The 18782-nt window shown below is 38.3% G+C and overlaps 1 protein-coding gene across 17 annotated transcripts in view; it reads left to right on the top strand.

Moving 5' to 3' along the window:
* znf536 (zinc finger protein 536) overlaps positions 1-18782 on the top strand; it is a 497364-nt gene that overhangs the window by 117718 nt on the left and 360864 nt on the right. Inside the window, exons 8-9 of one of the 17 annotated variants that reach the window (XM_087261688.1) lie at positions 1941-2555; positions 2638-2751. The exons of 15 other annotated variants lie outside the window; for them this stretch is intronic. The gene's annotated coding sequence lies outside the window, so the exon portion shown is untranslated. Of the gene's footprint in view, positions 1-1940; positions 2556-2637; positions 2752-10532; positions 10807-18782 lie in introns of those variants that run through there. One more of the 17 variants, XM_087261708.1, reaches the window with a different exon arrangement.

The following is an 18782-nucleotide window of genomic DNA, read 5'->3' on the forward strand; positions in this document are numbered from 1 at the left end:
TGGTGTGTGGTGAGCGCTCTGGCACAGTTGTCCTGTGCCTGCTATTGCATCATCCAAGTGGATGCTGCTCAATGGTGGTGGTGTGGAGAGACCCCCCTCACGATTGTGAAGCTCTTTGGGTGTATGGCTATACACGATAAATGTGCTATATAAATACACATAACATTACATTACATATGCAGTCAGAACTGGAAAAAGATTTGATCCGTTCATTTCTCAAGTCCTTGGTTTGAGTCGTTCGTTCATCACGTGAAAGGCAGAAGCCAATCTTATGCATTCAGAGCCAGAAAAAAAAAGCCAGAATTAATCTGCTCATTTTTTTGAGTCCTCGGGTTTGATCACCTCTCTTTTGTCATCTCTCTTGACATGCTGTCAACCACTCAAAGACTAGAAGACTCAAAAGGTGTACTAATCATTGCTCCTTTCGGCTCAGACTGTGTGATTTAGTTAAGCTTAAATGGTACTGTTTGTGACGTGAACAAACCACTCAAATTTAAAGACCTGTCAAAAGAGGTGAGCTGACATAATCATAAAAAAAAAGAAAACAAAAAAACAGGTAAACAATAAATGATTGTTTTCTCTTTCTTATGCTATAACATTCTAGTTATGACTTGTTTGTATTGTCATCAACGTTTGGTGTAGTTGCAGATCAGTTTGGAAGCAACTCGTAACATTTTAGTAATATTTTGGCAAAATGAACGAAAAAACTCGAAAAAAGATTCATTCATCTAAATGAACTCAAAGTGCCGAGCTGGTAAAATGATCTGAACTTCCCATCACTGGTATCAGTGGGATACATTCATTCATTTATTTTCTTTTTGGCTTAGTCCCTTTATTAATCTGTAGTTGTCACAGCGGAATGAACCACCAACTTATCCAGCATATGTTTTACGCAGCCCTTCCAGCTGCAACCCATCACTGGGAAACATCCATACACTATCATTCACACACATATACTATGGGCAATTTAGCTTTTTTAATTCACCTATTCCACATTTCTTTGGACTTTTGGGGGAAACTGGAGCACCCTGAGGAAACCCATGTGAACACGGGGAGAACATACAAACTCCACACAGAAATGCCAACTGACCCAGCTGGGACTCGAACCAGCTACATTCTTGCTGTAAGGCGATCATGCTACCCACTGTACCACTGTGACCCCCCAGTGTGATACAGGATGGCCAAACTGGAGTGTCTTAATTGAAAATGGATCAGCATGGACATGGCCTAAAATTATAGAATTGATTTGAATTATGACTATCTTGTGGATGCTGTCTTTGAGAACAGATACTTCTTTATTGTGTTTTCACACCTGGATTGACCAGAAGAAATAGCAACCCTTGCAAGTTATCTACAAGTGTAACAATGCTCTGAGACAGAGATTAGTGAAATCTTTCACTTTCTCTCTAGTTATATGCTAGGATATGCTTTACATAGGTTATTTTTTACCAGTGGCACACTTGTACCACAATGTAAAAAAGAAAATCTGTTAATTAACAGTTTCCGTATTTTGTGATTCACAAGTGTTTTCCGTATATTTACAATTGTGAATTGCTTTAAGGGACTTTAATCTCTGCTATATGTTGATTTTGATGTTGAAATTTCAATTTAACAGTGTTTTTTATTGACATTTTAGTAATTTGAAATAACATAATGTATAATAAATAATATATAGAGAAATAAGTCTGTAAAATAACAGAAAATGTGCCAGTTTGATACAAGGTTTTTGTACCGTAATTTACATCACCAACCCAGACATTATATCATTCTAAGCTATTAAAAATTTTAATAAAAGTCACATTTTTAATGTTTTATGGTTAAAAGTAGAATAAAGATCAGAGTCCTATAAAGCAATTTGAATACATAAAAGGGAAAAAATGAAAACATGAATCACAAAATATGGAAAACCTCTAACTTACGTTTTTTTTTTTTTTTACCAGTGCAGTGCAAGTCTTTCTATATTCCATCATTCACCCAAAGATGTCCCCATACACACAGATCTCTGTGTCAAGCTTCAGATATCCTCCAGAACAGTTTGCATTGTGGACTCGCTGTATATCTGTCCGATTGGACAGGGACACTCATGAGGTCAGACCTGTCATGTCGGACGAGTGGAGCTGAATGGCAGGAGGAAGTAGATAGCATTCAGCCCTTGTTAAAAACCTCTTTCCGGTCCATCCACGATGTCAGAGCCAGCAGTGCAGATCTCTCCTAGTCAGGCCGGTGTCGTCACAACATCAATCATCATTATAAATCCCGCATCGTCCCTGCTACATTAACTTGGCGACCTGAGCACCCCGTCTCAATTAAACATCTGATGAATATACGGCTCATCTACGCGGACTGTCAGCCACACGTCAGTCAGCCTACAACGAGAACGCGCTTTTATTTTTGGACCCGATGCCAATAACGGCTCTGGGACTTAAACAAAAACATCTTCCTTCAAAGTTATTGTGAGCGGGAGGAGATTGTTTGCTCAACACTAAAGGGGGTTAAGGCAGGCTTTGGCAGGGAAAGAACGGGCCAACAGAGACCCAGAGCCCCAAATCAGGAAAGTTTTGAAGCATTGTTTTGAATCTTAACAAGAGGACTGAGACATGCAAAAATAATTTGCCGTCTTTCTCTTTTTTCCCCCAGCTTTGCATTCTATGTATCAACTCATGTAAATAGCATCTTAACACTTGATGCTATTTTGAAAAGCACTTGGCCCCTGAGGATTTTCAGCAAGTGAAGCAATTTATCCACGAACAGGTGCATTTTTAATGCTTTTATACAATCAGATGAGCATTTTATATACAGACGCCGGTGTTTCTGTCTTCTTCCTCTTCTTCTTTTTTTGATTGCCGCGCTCCTTTTCTTCTTATTTTGAATTGATGTAGCCTTTCTAATTAAACTTGGAGAGAGATGTTAATTACCTAACAAGGTCACCTTTTTCTGCCACCATATTCAGCATTGCTCTCCTATACTCTTCCTCTCCCCTGTTCCACAGCCTAAAGGAGATTTGAAGAGCGGTGTTAATTGCCTATCCGTGATCCCATTTCAACTTTTGCATCTTGCTCTTCAAGTGCCATATTTAGACTGTAAAGGAGGATTATTGGTATGTTGTGCTGTTCTGCGCTCCTGCACTTCACACAATGTGTCCCGTCATCACAAACCGCAGCTTTTTGTGGGAACTCCAGAGATGCTCCAGAGCGAGAGAGAAAGGGGATGGGACATATGGAGCATGATGGTTGTTGTAAAAGATGTCAGCTGTAGCAGCATGCAGCTGATGGGCTTGCGAGGTGGGAGGACGTAATATGGGTGAGATATGGTCATTTGGAGAGAATGGGCTTTTATCATATGATACCAGCGTGCATGTGTCTGTAATTCATAATTTCATATGGCCCACATGCTTCCCTAATGCACAGAACTGCCAGCACATTTCTGATGGTTCTCACAGGATGTTACATCACTCTTTAGAGGTCTCTAGGCTACGTTTTAAAAGACAAAACATAAATAACATCCACACAGATTGTCAAAGATGGTTAATTCAGATCAAAGAGGCTCTTGTCTATAAATTGTCAAACTAGGGGAAACTGGGGTAACACTTTTTGTGTAACTGTGAAGAACTCTAAAGTGCTATATCTCTCTTAGTGTGAGCAAGTTAAATCTGCCTTCCACTGATATGGTTGTGTGTAATATGTATCTTAGAAAATTACAGAGAAATACATTAGAGAACAGTAGGCTTCATCTTTTGGCTGAAATTGTTGTCTGCAAAGGCTTTTTCTATTTTCTGTCAGCTGCTGTAAAACACTACATATGCGGTTCTCAACTGGTGGCTCCAAAAATTGGTAGTGAGAACTGGCAAATTAACTATGTAATCATGCACAAGAAGAACAGTTAAACTGCTCGGTTAAACGGTAAGCTAAATGTCTGGTAAAACAATTGCATTTTTGTTTATATATTAAATGGAACAGCCTGTGCAATTCTTGCAAATATAAATTCCTTTAGGGTCATATTGATACATAGTGCCAAAATCAAGAAAAACAAAGCAAAACAAATGTATTTTGACTGCAGGTTGGTTTTCACATACATTGCCTTATCAGTCTGGTATTATATATCTGGTTGGAATAGAATTGTTTGTTATTAGCATATACTGAATTGGCTACTTTTGATTACATTTTATTTTGATGGGCCCATTTTGATATTGTCTTAACTATTCATGAAGCTATGTGGCAGTTTTAAGTGTATAGATAATTTTCAGTGTGAGAAACGGAAAGAGCTATAAAACACGAGTGATTTTTCTGTAGGCTGGTTGGTGTGCACAAGCAAGGTAATGTCACACTTGTAGTAGTATATCAACACTGGTGGGAGGTGTTCGTTGGATCGAGGCTGCAGGCTAAGTGCCTTGGTGTCCCACCAGTGATGATATCCAGCCATATCGCACTGCTACGAGTGTGATATTGCATTTATACAATTTGTCAATGGCAACATCATCTATATAAAATTTAAATAAAATCAAAAATGGAGAGTCTCAAAAATCTTTTTGTACAAGGAACTACTTTCTTCCGGCATTCATTCATAACTGCAGCTGACGTCAGAACAGCAGAAACCGTTGCTCATTCACCAACATCACTTTAAAGCTAGTATTAGAATGATTATCTAGCGTATTGTCTAAAATAATGACAAAACGGGTGATTTTGCCCAGCATTTTAAAATTATAAGCCTGAATGGCATAAAATGCCATCAGTCTACAGAGGTTTTCCAGTATTTCTGTGTTGCAATCAGGAGATCACAATAATTGATAACTCCAGAAAATTTTCCAAAGCAAAGGAATTACTACCAGAGTACTATGGTATAAATACAGCACCATGACATACAAAAGAGAGATCGACTTAGAATGTCATTTACCAGTTTTATAATGATGTGATCGACTGTGAATTGAAATTTGTAGTTTGAGTTTTCCCCTAAAGGCTTATTATGTACTCTCTGTCGCCATCTTGTGGCGTAACGTCAACCGTCTTTGTTCTGCTCAGTAAGTTACGACTGTAGGCTGTGGCTACCTGCATGCTTAATTTCCATAATTATACATTTTTAAAATATGCTCGTAAATAAACTGCATAGTTGCAATCTACATTCAACATAAACTATATTCTCGTCTAACAAAGCCTTAAAAGTACATTATGTTGTCCAACAGCTGCAATATTTAGCAAACTGTAGTGAGTTTATTGATCTGCTCTCACTCTATGTGGGCAGAGAGATACACAAAGGTGAAGAGGCTGTACGAGTGCTGTTATTGCAGAATATCGTAAGACTATCAGCTTATCCGATTTGACAACCATAAATAAATAAATAAATAAATAAATAAATAAATACAAAATACATAAAATAAATAAATAAATCCCAACTTTCAACCAAATTGTCAGCCAGCTCTTGCTTAAGTTTCAGTAGATTGTTATGTAGACTGTAGACTGATGGCTAAGGGTCTGTGAACTTAGATCACTTTGAATGGTCTGCCCATGACACTGTTTGACTGACAGGTTAACCAACTAATCATCTTTTGTTTGTGCTGCGTCATATTTAAGATTGTGGAAATGTCCACAGTATAAGTACCAGTTGGCATGGTTCTATGCATCATTATTCGCAAACGTCTTTAAAATTTTACAACAATGACACATTAATATTTTTAATGATCTGTAAGCAAAACAAACAGGAAATCTGTAAGACCTGTATGCTGTATGTAAACACAAACGAAGATGCACATTGCAGCTTTTTTTATCCAGCCAGACTTGTTTTCAGGAGGACTGGTTAAGAAAACTGCACACTCAACTTGGCTTGAAAATTTAAACCAATCAGAGTACGTATAAGGATCTGCTAAAGTATTTCCAGAAAATTGTGCCATGTGCATCAGACATATAGCCACAGGTCTGTGGGTTGTGCGTGGTGTTAGACCTGAGGCTGAGACCAGGTTATGGTCAGAAAAGAAAGGTGACATATGATTTTCCATTGTATGGTTAAAAAAAAACTATGTTTTAGGAGTTGTTTTAATCTATGGCTTTTCTTCAAGCTCCCACTAGGGGTGTCAAAATAAATAGTTTCTTTAATGCACCATGATGCAGACATGATGCAGGAATGGATGAGAACCAGTTATTACGGCTTCGTTTGGCTTTTATAGCAATACTAGTGGATCAAGACAGCAGCGTTTTTGTATAGTAAGTTTTGTCCTTTATCATGGATTGTCTGTAATTGCCGTGGCAGTTTTTCAATGTTCGTGTCACTGATTGATGAACATCGGTGACCATTAGAGCCTATCACAGCCCTTTCTGTTGATCAAGTAAACACAATGGCCAATCATAGGGATTTAAGAAGTTGCTCAACAATGCTTAAATAGCAAGCATTCAAAAATAGTGTTTTCTTTGAGCTGGTAAAATGAATGGTATTGCTCATATATCTGAAAGCTTGTTTTGAAGAACAAAATAGTATTTTTGTGTTGTGAAGTAACAAATAAATATGTATATAAAAAGCATTGTTGAACTGAACTGTTGGCATGACAATCATAACTCCACCATCACACCTCTACACCCCACCCACACCATATGTAATGAAAATAATCAATATATCAACACACACACACACACACACACACACACACACACACGCACACGCACACACACACACACACACACACAGGCCACTTTATTAGGTACACCTGTCCAATTGTTCCGTAACGCAAATTTCTAATCAGCCAATCACATAGCAGCAACTCAATGCATTTACATTAGGTGGTCAAAAGGATCTGCTGCAGTTAAAACCGAGCATCAGAATGGAAAAGAAAGGTGATTTAAGTGACTTTGAACATGGCATGGTTGTTGCTGCCTGATGGGGTTGTCTGAGTATTTCAGAAACTGCTGATCTACTGGGATTTTCACGCACAACCATCTCTAGAGATTAAATGCATGAGGCTGAGGCTACAATTTGAATGAGTCCCGATTTCTGCTGCGACATTCAGATGGTAGGGTCAGAATTTGGCTTCAACAACATGAAAGTGTGGATACATCCTGCCTTTTATCAACGGTTCAGGCTGGTGGTGGTGTTATGGTGTCGGGATATTTTCTTGGCACAGTTTGGGACCATTAGAACCAACTGAGCATTGTGTCAACGCTACAGCCTACCTGAGTATTGTTGCTGGTCATGTCCACCCCTTTATGACTACCATACCCAATTTCTGGAATATTTCCAGTACCTTGATGAATCTATGCCATGAAGGATTAAAGCATTTCTGAAGGCAAAATGGGTTCCAACCCAGAACAAGGAAGGTACATCTGTGGCCAGTAATATATATATATATATATATATATATATATATATATATATATATATATATATATATATATATATATATATATATATATATATATATAGTTGAAGTCATAATTTTGAATTATTACCTATAACAGTGGTTTGTTCTGCAGGAAATCAAAAAAATATATATATTGGGCTAATAATACTGCAAAATGTAAAAAAATAAATAAATAAAACTGCTTTTATTCTATCCGAAATAAAACAAATAAGATTTTCTCCAGAGGAAATAGGAATAGTGAAACATTATTTGGGAAATATTTAAATAATTGAAAAACAAAACAAAAAAATCACAGGAGGTAATAGTTTTGGCTTAATTTATTAATTTATTCATTCATTTTTCTTCGGTCTCTTAGTCCCTTATTTATCAGGGGTTACCACAGGGGAATGAACTGCCAGTTATTCTAGCATACTATGTTTTACTTTTGTTGTGAGATGACCGTGCTAACCACTGAGCCACCAAGCCCCTTTCATTTGCTTCATCCAGTGGACCTGCCTGTTTCAGTCTTGTGTGGAGGGCTGGAGAAACATACAGAGGTGGATGAAGAAAGCTAGGTTAGCTGTAAATTAAGTGTGTAATGTGAGGCTGATGTGATGAGATTGTGTGTGGCGACCCTCTTTGACAGGTCTCCATCCTTTGTCAGACTGACTTCAGCCACCATCACCCCTGTTTTTTTTTATTTTATTCTCTCCAACCCACCATTTATCTCTCTCTCACGTGTTCCCTCTCACGCTCAGTCGCTCTCAGCTAAATAAATGCAGAATAACAATTATTGAAAACACAATTAAAATCTGTTAATCAGATTATTTGTCGTGGATAAAACCTTTAGGATGGCTCTGGCAGCTTGAGGAAAAAAGCTGCTCATATTTGAGCAGAAATTGAAAAAGATTATGATATGTCCATCCTGATGGTATAATCTCTGCACAGTCATAGACAACAATCTAATAATTAACTTGACTTAGTATCGGATCAGGGGAAAGGCCATGGGTGGAGATGGGAACCATTCGGAGTCTAAAGAAGAGAGTCGCCCCATGTATTTAAGACCTAAGGGCATACTTCAGCTTGAATGCAAATAACCGAATTTAAAAGCAAGCGCACCTGCAGTTTACCCGCAAACGCTTTATTGCACTCACGTATGTGTTGTCAATCACGTGCAAAAGCCTGAGAGAGGGGGAAAAACAATCTCAGCAGACCTCAGCTGGGTATTATTTGGGTTTAAATCCATGCTTTGTTTGGAGCAGCTGGTAATTGCGTATTGTGGGGCAATTAAGATATTTAGCATTAAGCAGAATAAGCCAGGTCAAGCACCCCACCCTCTCCACTTTCACCGCCATCAAATCAAAGCAGTGGGCATCTCTTGTATGTATCGTTGTGTTTATTTCTGCTGAAAAGCCAGTTTAGTTCATTTGTGAGTCAGCTGGGCAGAGCGGGTTCATTTCCTTTTCTTTTAGGCGTTTAAAAAATATTATTATTATTAAGATCAGGCAGTGCACAACAACAGCGGAGCAATCTATTATTCATTAAGTGTAACCAATATAAAATTTAAAACAGTGTTTTTTTTTTCTCTTCTTCGTCTTTAGTTAAATTATGTGAGGTCAGCATAATATTCTGCCTATTACTTATATCTATATCATCTTTGCCTTAGTCAGCTCTATTTAAATATGCAATCATTTACAGCTTTTGACTCGATGTGTGTGCGCGCCCAATTTCCAATATTCCTCCACGCACTTTTTATGCTGACATCAATGGCAAGCTATTAAAGACAGTATTTCATTATTGGTTCCTCGTCCCCAGTGGTTATTTACAATCCTATATATACTAAGCACTGATATTAAAGGAGACCATTTTAATGAGGTGCTATCTGCCTTAGCAATATGTCTTTCTCTGAATGAGATTGTGTTTAAAGATTTTTATCAAGAAATGGCTGTTCGCTGGGGTTATGTTTTGTCCATGAAATATGCATTTCATATCTCTTTCATTTCATTAACATAATTTAATTTGTGCTTTGCATTCTGTGCATAATACATATTTGATTTACAAAACAAATATTTCCATTAGAAAATGAATTTCATGCAGGCATAAGGCAGAACTGAATGATGTATTGTAAAGAAAGTAGAGAGAGAGAGCGAGAGAGAGGGAGAGAGAGAAAGAGAGAGAGAAAAAGAATTGTATTATCCTCAGAGCGCCTTGGCAAAGAAAAAAATACTCAATAGACTTCTAGTGCATACGAGTGTGTGTGTGTGTGTGTGTGTGTGTCTCTCTGGCTGTGTCTGTGTGTTTATGGATGTCTGTACGTCTAGGGATCTGTACTCATATGCTGTATACGCCTGTGTCTCCAGTATGTAAATGCACATTAGGACGGTTAAACTTGCAGTGAGTATATTGCATTAAGTTTAAAGCAATATTACTCAGATTGATTTACATTGTTTGCTATGGATGCCTCTCCTCTCGATGTTAGCTAAGTGTTCCGGTGGCAACGTGGCGCTTTGCTTTTTATTATCCGTAAAATATGGTGGATATTATAAAGATAAATCTCTCGGTAGCACAAAGGAAGAGCACACATCCATTTTCATTTGGTGCCCGTTTTAAGGGTTGCGCCGGAGAACATGCTACATGTAGTATTTCACAGCTTAGCGTATGATGTACATCCTCAGGGACTTTGTTTCTTCGCCGGCCCCGTTTGAACACGGAAGCTCGCTGCATGTCAGTTTAAGAGGTATTAGCCGTTTCTTTAGTTTGCGAAATCGCTTCCTTTTAACTTCAGCCTGTGATAAATTATGGAGTCCACCCCTCTACATTTCCTTTCCTCCTCTTCCAAGGGAATGTTACTAGTTTTAATTAAAGGACTGCACCTTGCTAGTTTAAAGGATATCAGTGGCTGTGTGATAAGTTGCGGGAGCTCAGGGCTTTGGATAACAAGAAGCATTTTAAGTGGCCCTGACGAGTTCATATTAATTTGGCTTATCGCGCCTGTAAAAAAAATCCAGGTAGCATTGAGGCAGATCCCAGCTTTAATGAGCTCAAAAACGTAAAGTCGGTGTCAGAACACTCCACTTTTTTATTTCAAAGGGAGTAGGAAATAACTTGTCAAAGCTAAAAGCCAAACAGTAAGATCTATGTTTCAGAGGTAACTAGTATTAGCAGGGATTTCAGGCTCGTCTGACATGCCGTACGGAAGGGAGGGCTTAAAATAGAAGTCTCAGGTACGCGGAAGTGGGGCTTATACCTGCACACAGTCTCTGCTGCCTTCGCTGACGGTTAAAGAAGAGCGATGAGAGGATCTTTGAGCTTTTAAAAATCTCCTCTTTTCCAATTCCTCTCTCTATAGTTTCGCCTGAAAGGTGATTGCCTGCCCGGTTGCTGCTTTGAATCTGTGACAGGTGGTTTTAAACTTCACTCGAGCGGGAAAGAGAGATGGAGATCACACGCTGGCTCTAAAGAGTTGACAAAAGTCTTACGATGGCTTGGTAAAGTTAAGTCTTCTCTTGTCTCTGTTCTATTAGCAGTTCAAGGCCAAATCCAATAGGGATATGAATACATCAAGTGTTTAAAAAAAAATCGTAGAAGTGATCATCCTGAGATCATCTAAGTTTTGCAAGTCAAAGTCTTGGAAGTTATCTGCCACTAAGAGAGCATTGACACGTCATCTTTTTGAACAAATTCATTATTTTGGTTATTTTGGTGCCTAAAAATTATCATATCATCTTCTCGGTGTGAATTACAAAAATGACAGTGATTTTGTAACAACTTCGCTACAGTATATGTGTGTATATAAATATTCAGTTTATGGGTATGTGAGAGTACTTGACAGCAAAAACAACAGTGGTGGACTACTGGACTGGATTGTACACATAATTTGTGACATCACCAACTTCTGGCTGTTTTTAGTCTTTTTCATGAATTTGACGTCTACAAATGATAAACGAATGTGAACAACACTTAACATGGCTCAGTGGTTTAAAAATGCATATATATTATTTAAAAAAAATAAATTAAAATAATATATATATATATATATATATATATATATATATATATATATATATATATATATATATATATATATATATATATATATATTAATCTTCATTCATTCATATTCTCGCATTTCGGCTTAGTCTATTCATTTATCAAGGGTCACCACAGCGGAATGAACCGTCAGCTATTCCAGCATATGTTTTTATGCAGCCGATGCCCTTCCAGCTACAACCCAACATTGGGAAAAACTTACGCACATGTCTTTGGACTGTGAGGGAAACTGGTGCACCTGGAGGAAACTCACATGAACACGGGGAAAACATGCAAATTCCACACAGAAACTCCAACTGGGCCACCTGGGGCTCGAACCGGTGACCTTCATGCTGTGATGAGACGGTGCTAACCACTGAGCCACCGCGCCACCCTATATATTATATCATAATTATATATGATTACATAATAGTATCATATATAAGACCAATGACAGCGGCATGTTCTTTTAGAGACCAGCAGAATGACAAATTGTTGAGTGTCTTTTTCACACAAAGCAATGATGAGTTCTGGTGACAGTGCGATTGTTTTTGTATTTTATATATCGTTTGTACTATTTATATGAATTATTTTTGGGTGTGGGGAATAAGGGTCAATACTTAAAGACTTGTGTTTTGTGTGTCTAATGTTTTATACTTTATACTTTTAAGGTGCCTGTTTGTTTGTTGTTACTATATGTACATTTTTGTGTGGCACTATGTCATGAATGAGGACTCCTGATTTTACTTAACGGTGTTGGCAAATTGGGTTGAGGATCCTAGTGCAGTTTATTTATAAGATTAGTCAGGGAGGCCACAGTCAAAATAGGGGTAGACAGATACATTCAGATAATCCAGAATAGGTGAATGGTCAACCTAGGCGGCAGGCAATCATTACCGGAAAACAAGGCAAGGGTTTAAAACACGGCTAGACGAGACAAGGGAACGCTTTGTAGTGCTACAAGACAACAACACTCTGCAAAGCCTGTGTGTTTGTGTGCTGTATATATGGTCCATGTAATCAGTCTTTGAGCAGCTCCCAGTTGTGTATGTGAAGTCAAAGAACAACCAGAACAGGTGTGTGGAGTGTGTGGTGCATGACAGGATTTGTAGTTCCTTTGGTGGCAGACTTGTGGTTCTCCAGTGATCTGTATGGACTTGACGGCTGGTGATTGTGACACCTGACTGCAAAACAAATCTACTTCTTTGTATAAATAAAGTAACTTAACCTAGACACCACTATGGGAAGACAGTGGCAGAAATGGTTTTTAACCATATCAAAGCAGTCAATTAATTATTATGAATATTGTAGTCAGTAGTAGATTTTACCTCTTTTGGATTTATGTAAATATCGGCCAAATTAAATAAAATCAGCAAATTCTGTATACATTTTCTTAAAATACATTCCATGTACAGGAAAGCACATGAAACTTGAATCGGAACAACACACACACATAATGTGCACAATATACTGACACTTAGGTGAAGAAACTGTTGTATAAAGTTGATATTTTTATTTTATGTGCACACAAAAGCATTCTGTTAGCTTGATTATATTCATGTATTATTATATGGTCTGTTTTGAGGATGTTTCTCTACTTTTCTAAACAAGTTGGGATCCTTGCTGCTGTGGAGGATGAAGGAGCTCTCAGATTTCATCTAAAAAATCTCAATTTGTGTTTTGAAGATGGACAAAGGTCTCAGGGGATTGGAACAACATGGGGGTGAGTAATTAATAACATATTTAGTTTTTTGGATGAACTAACTTAAGGAGCAGTTCAACCAAAAATGAAAATATGTTATTAATTACTTATCCTCAAGTCATTTCAGTCCCCTGAGACCCCGAGGTTCCCCTGAGACATTTCATTTTTTAATGGGAGGGAAATGTTTGATGTGAAGTTTAGCATATTTTGTTCATATTCTGATATCATCTAGATCAGTGGTTCTCAAACTTTTTTTCACCAAGTACCACCTCAGAAAAAAATTGTCTCTCCAAGTACCACCAAAATGAGCAGTATTGAAATACAGTAGCGTAGTAGGCCCAGTAAAGCAGCTACAACTCTGCACAGTTATAAAACGTGGCAGATTACCTCAGAAATATAAGCTATATGTCATATATGGCATATTATATACATAATTTTTGATAAATTTTGAAATGTGTATAGCATGTACATGACATATTTCATTCCTCTGCGTACCTCTATAAGGAAGCCTGGGTACCACTAGGGGTACACGTACCACAGTTTGAGAACCACTGATCTAGATCACCACCAGCTTTGCATATTTTTCATGTCTCCTTAACCAAACACATCTGATTCAGCTCATATGCTCATTAGCAAAGACTGAAAGACCTGTAATGGGTGTGACAGACAAAAGAGACATCCAAAACATGCAGTGTTGGTGGTCCTTCAGGAACGTGGTTGAGAAACATTGATCTAGAGTACACTTTTTAAAGAACCTATATGCTTATGCTGAACTTGGCTCTTAATGCTTGTTAAATATTTTAGAATGACTAAACAGAGATTGTTTTGCAAAAACTTTTCATTTACAATTTATAACGATCAGTCACTTTTATCCCAAAAATGTACAAATGAGATGATTTTTTTTTTAACATATTGTTATGTAAACGCTGGCTCAATTTGCACTCAATGAAGTTTAGTGTCAAGGAATAACCCACAAGCTTGAGCGATTTAGCCTTTATTCTCACACCTTAATCTGTTGTTCGTGACAGAAGGGAATGTGTTTCTGTCTTAGCAGATGGGGAGACAGGTAACTTGGCATGTTTGTTAACGTCGCCAATGGTAGGAAAGCAGACAAAGAGAGCGAGAGACAGGGAAAGATGAGAGGAGAGAGGAAAATCAATCTAATACTGCAGAACTATCAGATCACATGAGATGATGGATTCTTGGTCGCAGCATTCAGCCGCTGTCTGCCGAGCTGTGCAAATCAATTCAAACAGACACAAAGAGTAAACACACATTCTGCACCACAATAGGAAATTGAAGCAGAGCCTCCCTTTTTAAAATATGCCTCTACATATTTGTTTTGTGGATTACCATTCTGAAATGAAATTTGAACAGTTACTTAAAATAATATGCAAAAGATATTTCCTGTTTTGCCGCCCGCCCCCACCGGCGTGTTTGTCGGAGATGTGGGATAGCTGCGACACTGGCGTCAGTGTAAACACCACATGCGTGTGTTGTCCTGGTGATTATTTTTCATAAACATTTTCAGAGCTTTATCCTTATTGCAGAAGGTTTAGATATCATATTTTATTTGTTTTTGCACAGTTGAAAAAATATTTTTCCAATATCAAGCCTGTATTTGCATGCATGCCAGTGGACGCAGGTTGGAATGAACGGAATTTTCCGGGGACAAGAGGCCATTTGGATTCTGTTATGAAGTTTTTCATACTAGGAGACAGACATTTGGAGAGAGAGAAAAAAAAGAATTAATTGAACTGTGTGTGCTTCTTGTTCACATTTCAAGTTGAACTACTGATGTAAGGTCAAACTTTAGCAGACACTCATTAAAAGTCCTTTGACATTTAGTGAAAGATTTCTTTCAGTTGACCTACACGTCTGATGCAGAAAACATTAAGCATGAACACCAAGACAAGGTTCTTTAAGTAATGAAGTACAACATGACATAGCCAGGCGAAGCATTAAGTTTTTCAATGTTACAAACAGGCCAGACATGTTCTTAAGCACAGCCAGGCACCAAGAAGTCACATGTGAGTGTTTACAGTGCCAGGATCCATAAAAAAAAAAGATAGAAAAACATGTCACTTTTGCATTCGGTTACAATTACAGCTTTGATTTTTTACTATAGATTAGCTGTGCTGTGTTTTATGCTTTTATACTCGTAGACGTCTGTCTAAAATAGACTGAAAATAATTGATGACTTTTCATATAAAATAAAAGCTGCAAGGCATTGATGTCAGTTCAAAAGTGTCTACCTGCCAGAGAGCAAAATGTTCTGGAAAGTTTGTAATTTCAAGCTGTGTTGACCTTCTAGAAAACGTTGTTTTATACTTTTTTTAGTTCAGACAAGTTTGTTCTGTGATTTTACAGGAAATAAATTACATGGTATTTCTACTATGAAATCAGTTTGTTCCCCTATTATGCTATCATAAAAGATCATTTTTTTTTGTAGAGGATTCACAAATAGAATTACAGTGCAGTTCAAACTCAAGAAACACTTCTCGTAACATATATTTTAATCCAGTGGTCCCCAACCTTTTATCACCATGGACCGGTCATCCCTTCACAATTTTACCGGTGGTTCATATGTTGCAAGGTGATCATCAACCTTTTTCTCAGAGGATGACAAAATATTGCCGTCACTCTGCAAGTTTTATTTATGGAGAACATTACAAAGCACTGCAGTGTTTGGGTGTTCTGTGTTTGTCTGAGATAATTAGTTTACCGAAATGTGTATATTCCATACAAACTGAAGCTGATTGGTCAGTTCTTGTCACGTTACTCGTGGTGCGCTTCCGGCATTTATTCAAGTGGGTGCATCTGGAAAGCGCAAGCGCATCATGCCATTTGCGTGCGCAAGCCACGCACCTCTATTGGAAATAACAACTTGCACAAACTCTAGAAAAGATACGATATGCAAACGCCATTTGGGATCTCCAGCTGTTGATCTTTTTGCACAGACATGGCGGATTAACCTGATTTGTTGACAAATGAGTTGCAGATCCATTTCTTGGTGGTTCGTGGGTCCTTCACTGGACCTTTTCAACTTTAGCAAAGAAACTTTCCAAAGATGTCTGTTTCTTACTCATTTTGCTGCTTGTGGGTTAAATTTGGACACTCAAGTGACCAAGATGTAAGTGGTCATTTTTTAAAATAAAAGATTGATCAGAATCAGATAATAAATAAAGCATAAATAATTAATGATTTCTTGTGCGGCCCGGTACCAATTGATCCAAGAAGCAGTACTGGTCCGCGTTCTGGTGGTTGAGGACCACTGTTTTAATAACTCATTTTAATGAACCTCAAATGATTTGGCTATAAGGGCGACGCAGGGACACAGTAGGTAGTGCTGTTGCCTCACAGCAAGAAGGTTGCTGTTTCAAGCCTCAGCTGGGTTGGTTGGTGTTTCTGTGTGGATTTTGCATGTTCTCCCTGCGTCCGCGTGGGTTTCCTCTGGGTGCTCCGGTTTCCCCCACAGTCCAAAGACATGCGGTAAAGGTGAATTGGGTAGGCTAAATTTTCCATAGTGTATGAGTGTGAGTGAGTGAGTGAGTGAGTGAGTGAGTGTGTGTGTGTGTGTGTGTGTGTGTGTGTGTGTGTGTGTGTGTGTGTGTGTGTGTGTGTGTGTGTGTGTGTGTGTGTGTGTGTGTGTGTGTGGATACTTCCCAGAGATGGGTTCCGGCTGGAAGGGCATCCGCTGCGTAAAAACATGTGCTGGATAAGTTGTCGGTTCATTCTGCTGTGGCGACCCCGGACTAATAAAGGGACGAAAAGCCGAAAAGAAAATGAATGAATGGTTTGGCCATAGAATTGTTCTTTCTAATCCTTCATTTCTGTGAATCTACTGGTACAGCTTTATAGTACAGCGCAAGAACAGTTCAGGGCACTCCAGTTTTACAATGTGTCTCAGAAACCAGACATCCATTATCATATGTGACCCTGGGCCACAAAACCAGAGTTACATATCTGAATTTCCTCAGCCATTGTACTGTACACACTGTAGACACAGCAACAATGCCATTGTTAGCTAGTTAACTAATCCAAGTCTTGTTCGCAAACATAGCTTGAGCAGGATGTGTACTGGACCGTTTATAGAATAATAACCAATCACACTATATTATTTAAAAAATAAATTCAATGGCCAATCACGTGTTTAGATTAGTCATTGCTAAAAATACTAGAGCATTGTTGAGTACACATGGCTGACTACACTCTTATTGTCTTATCATAAACAACAAATAGCAGATTCTGTGTAAGAGCACCTGCTCAGTAATTTTTTTTCTGAAGCATCCGAATAAGGACTGCACAATATTGTATCAACATCAGCATTGCAGTGTGTGTATCCGCAATATTACCATCAATATGTAATGTTGAGTTGGAATTATAGTTAACCAGTCACAGCATAGTTTCAGAATATCATTTGCATATGCTTTTAAGGGAATATATATGCAATGCTGATAAGCTACAGCAACTGTAACATTCATCTCTTTCTATAATTCGACAGCACAGTGGCTCAGTGGTTAACACTGTCGCCTCACAGCAAGAAGCTTGCAGGTTCGAGTTCCAGCTAGGCCTGTTGGCATTTCTGTGTGGAGTTTGCCTGTTCTCCCTATGTTGGTGTGAGTTTCCTCCAGGTGTTCCGGTGTTTCCCCCACAGTCCAAAGACATGCGCTATAAGTGAATTGAGTAAATTAAATTGGCCGTAGTGTATTGGGTTGTACTAGGTACCGGGTTGCAGCTGGGAGGTCGTCCCCTGTGTAAAACATGTGCCCAAATAGTTGGCTGTTCATTCCACTTTGGTGACTAAGCCGAAAAAAAAATATTGAATGAATGAATGAAGACTATACTTTCTAAAATTAATTCTATAGTTCTAACTAGGAAAGTGTTTCAAAAGTGACGTGTCTCCCAAATCACGATAGGGATTTAGCTATGGTGTAATGTTTTATAGAGGTGGACTTGTGATTAAAAGTTTGCAGGCTGAAGTCCTGGCACCGGCAGGGATTGTAAGTGGTGGGAGTGAATAACCAGTGCTCTCACCAACCTCAATACCATGGCTGATGTATGGAGATATATCCCTTAAGGGCAAGGCTCTGATTTTCCCACTGCTTAGGGTGTGTGTTCACTGCTGTGTGTGCACTTGGATGGGTTTAATGCAGAGCACAAATTCAATATACTTGGCCACATGTCATGAATTTCACTTTTCTTTAAGGGATAACGTACATTCAGGTGGTTGTTATTGTAGAATAAAGCTCAGCAGGCTTATTGGTGCACTGACGTGAAGCAGATCACTGTTGTATAAGACTGAAGAGGCTGTATTCTATGAAAACAACTGCCTGGATGTACTTTATTCTGCTTGCTCCAAAATGAATGGTAATAGTTTATTAATTCTTAAAATAAAAGAAAATCTGACAGAAATGAAAAAGCTGAATGGAATATACATTAACTTATGTATTATTCAGTCACAAGATGGCGCTAATCAGTCAGAAACAGTGGTGGAGACAGACAAGCATATAATAGGCTATATGCACAGTGGTGTTTTCCGGTGAAATCCAGCTTGCTTCTGCTGATCGTACAGTACTGTGCAACACTAGGAACACTACTGACCAACACATCTGATGTTATGGATAGTTTAGTTACTGCTGTATGCCGTTATAACCCACTTATATATATTCACGTCAAGTACATAATTATGAAATCTAAACGTTTGAAAGTATCGTTTCAAAGACACAAAGT

This window comes from Danio rerio, chromosome 7 (assembly GCF_052040795.2).
Source record: "Danio rerio strain M-AB ecotype USA chromosome 7, GRCz13ab, whole genome shotgun sequence".
Lineage (NCBI taxonomy): Eukaryota > Metazoa > Chordata > Actinopteri > Cypriniformes > Danionidae > Danio > Danio rerio.